Source organism: Mus caroli, chromosome 3 (assembly GCF_900094665.2).
Source record: "Mus caroli chromosome 3, CAROLI_EIJ_v1.1, whole genome shotgun sequence".
In the NCBI taxonomy this organism is placed as follows: Eukaryota; Metazoa; Chordata; class Mammalia; order Rodentia; family Muridae; genus Mus; species Mus caroli.
In genome coordinates this window covers 75368704-75371995 of record NC_034572.1, presented here as the reverse complement: position 1 = coordinate 75371995, position 3292 = coordinate 75368704, and positions in this window count along the sequence as shown.

Below are 3292 nucleotides of genomic sequence, written 5' to 3'. Positions count from 1 at the left end.
AAGGAGCTAAAGGGATCTGCAACCTTATAGGTGGAACAACAATATGAACTAACCAGTACCCCCCGGAGCTTGTGTCTCTAGCTGCAAAAGTATCAGAAGATGGCCTAGTCAGCCATCAGTGGAAAGAGAGGCCCATTGGTCGTGCAAACTTTATATGCCTCAGTACAGGGGAACGCCAGGGCCAAGGAGTGGGAGTGGGTGGTTAGGGGAGTGAGTGGGGGAGCGTGTGTGGGACGCTTTTGGGATAGCATTGGAAATGTAAATGAAATAAATACCTAATTTTAAAAAAAAGAAATGTCTGGAGAAAAGGGCTTATTTCATTTTACAGTTTGTGGTCTCTCATCCAGGGAACCTAAGGAAGGACCCTGGAGGCAGGAACTGAAGCAGAGGTCATGATGATTGCTACTTAATTACATGGCTTGTCCTCATGGTTTGCTCAGCTGACTTTCCTGTGCAACTGGGATCCACCTGCCCAAGTATAGTATGACCCACTGTGGGTTAAGCCCTCCCACATCAATCATTGATCGAGATAGTACCCCACAGTTATGCTTTCATACTAATCTTTTATTTTTATTTAAAAAATTTTTTAATTTAATCTTTTTTTTTACACTCCAGATTTTATTCCCCTCCCAGTCCACTCTTTGACTGTTTCACATCCCATACCTCCCCCCACCATCTCCACGAGGATGTCCACACCACACCAAACCTCCCCACTCCCTTGAGACTCCAGTCTCTTGAGGGTTAGGTGCATCTTCTCTGACTGAGTACAAACTCTGCAGTCCTCTGCCTTGCATGTGTTGGGGGCCTCATATCAGCTGGTGTTTGCTGCCTGGTTGGTGGCCCAGTGTCCAAGGGATCTCAGGGGTCCAGATTAGTTGAGACTGCTGGTCTTCCTACAGGGTCACCCTCCTCCTCAATTTCTTCCAGCTTTTCTCTAATTCAACCACAGGGGTCAGCAGCTTCTGTCCATTGGTTGGGTATAAATATCTGCATCTGACTCTTTCAGCTGCCTGTTGGGTCTTTTGGAGGGCAGTCATGATAGGCCCCTTTTTGTGAGTACACCATCGACTCAGTAGTAGCATCAGGTCTTGGGGCTTCCCCTTGAGCTGGATCTCAATTTGGGCCTGTCTTTGGGCCTCCTGTTCCTCAGGCTTTTCTCCATTTTTGTCCTTGAAGTTCTTTCAGACAGGAACAATTATGGGTCAGAGTTTTGGGCTGTGGGACGACAACTTCATTTCTTACTTGATGTTCTGTTTTTCTCCTGGAGGTGGGCTCTACAAGTTCCCTCTTTCCACTGTAGGGCATTTCATCTAAGATCCCTCCTTTGAGTCCAGAGACTCTCTCACCTTTCAGGTCTCTGGTATATAGGGGAGGGGGATGGAGGGACGGACCTGGGTGGGAAAGGGGACAGAGAGGGGAAGAGGGGAACCTGATCAGGTATTGGATGGAGGGAACAGGACTGAAGCTCTGAGGGCCAGCAGAAAGAATGGCAGCAGGCAACCTCAGGAGGTAGGAGGTGGTGGTGGTGGTGGGAACCCTCTAGAATGTACCAGCTAATCTTAAGGAGACATTTTTCTCAATTAAGAATTCCTTTCTTCCCATATATGTCTAGACTTGTGTCAAGTTGACAAAAGCCAACCCGGACAGTGAGTATGTGATGAAAAATATTTCTACACAAAACTTAAGCATATTCTTTAAGCAACTTTACTACTGGTAATTGTTATTTATGCTGTTACCATTTGCTGCCATTTGGATGTGTTTCCTCCAAGCTTCAGGTGTTAAAATTTAATGGCCAGTGTGATAACATGAAAGGGTAGTGTCTTAGGGTTTCTATTCCTACACAAAACACCATAACCAAGAAGCAAGTTGGGGAGGAACCAGTTTCTTTAGATTACACTTCCACATTGCTGTTCTTCACTAAAGGAAGTCAGAATGAGAATTCAAGCAGGTCAGGAAGCAGGATCTGATACAGAGGCCATGGAGGGATGTTACTTACTGGCCTGCTTCCCCTGGCTTGCTCAGCTTACTTTCTTATATAACCCAAGACTACAAGCCCAGGGATGGCACCACCCATAATGGCCCTCCCTACTTGATCACTAATTGAGGAAATGCTTTACATCTGGATCTCATGGAAGCATTCCCTCCTCTCCTCAAGGGAGGCTCCTTTCTCTGTGTTAACTCCAGTTTGTGTCAACTTGACACACAAAACCAGCCAGTACAGGTGGGAAGGCCACAAGGGCTTCTGCTATTATGAAAGAAGCTTCATGCAATAGCATTTGTCTTACTGTCCTTCTATCTCTACCATGTGAGGACCCAGTGTTCTTCCTCCTTTGCAAAAGTGGCATTAAGTTGCCATGTTACATCCAGCCTCTCTAGAACAAGGCCTGCTGGTCTTTTGCTCTTGACTGTTTCAATCTGCAGACTTATGGCAAATACCTTTTTTTTTTCTATACAAATTTTACAGACTTAAGTAGGGATAGCAGAACATACCTGTAATTTCATCATTCAGGAGGCAGAAACTGCTTCAAGTTTAAGGTCAGCTTGTCCTACATGGAAGAACTCTGTGTCAAAAAAAAATCAAAACAACAGTAAATCCTCGTCTGGTATTTTGATAGAGCAGCAACAGACATTCTCATTGAATACACTTTGTCTATAAGCATATTCCTTTTTAGCTGTGCCTTGTGTTGTGGAGACAGGGTCTCAGGCCACATTAGTGTATTCCTAAGGGTAATTATGAGACTGAAACAAAATTGTACAAGGCTTCTTGAAAACTCGTGGCTTTAAACAAATAAATATTTCTAACCCATGAAGCCTAAATTGATGTTGGGGGGCTCAGATAGTTAAGTCTAAGGTAGCTGTCTCAAAAACGGCATATATTATATGGGTCACAATCTGAATATGAACTGGTTCATACCAAAAAGAGGTGAGAAGCAAAGGCAGGACTGGAGTAATGCACATCAGCGAGGGTATCTAATGCTGACTCAGGTGGAGCTCAAACCAGGCAGGTTCAGTGTTCCTATGACAACAATGTCACACTTTCTAGTTGCCACCTCACAAAACGTTCTCAAAACTCTCCACAATAGAGCACTTGAATGCCACTATTGATATTTACAGCCTGAACATTGTCATTTCAAATAAATAATTAACTAATGAATCAATTAACCTTATATCACTATTTTCATTTCTTCTTCTTTTTTATTAGATACGTTCTTTTTTTTTTAATACTTTATTTTTTTTAATTAGGTAATTTCCTCAATTACATTTCCAATGCTATCCAAAAAGTCCCCAATAC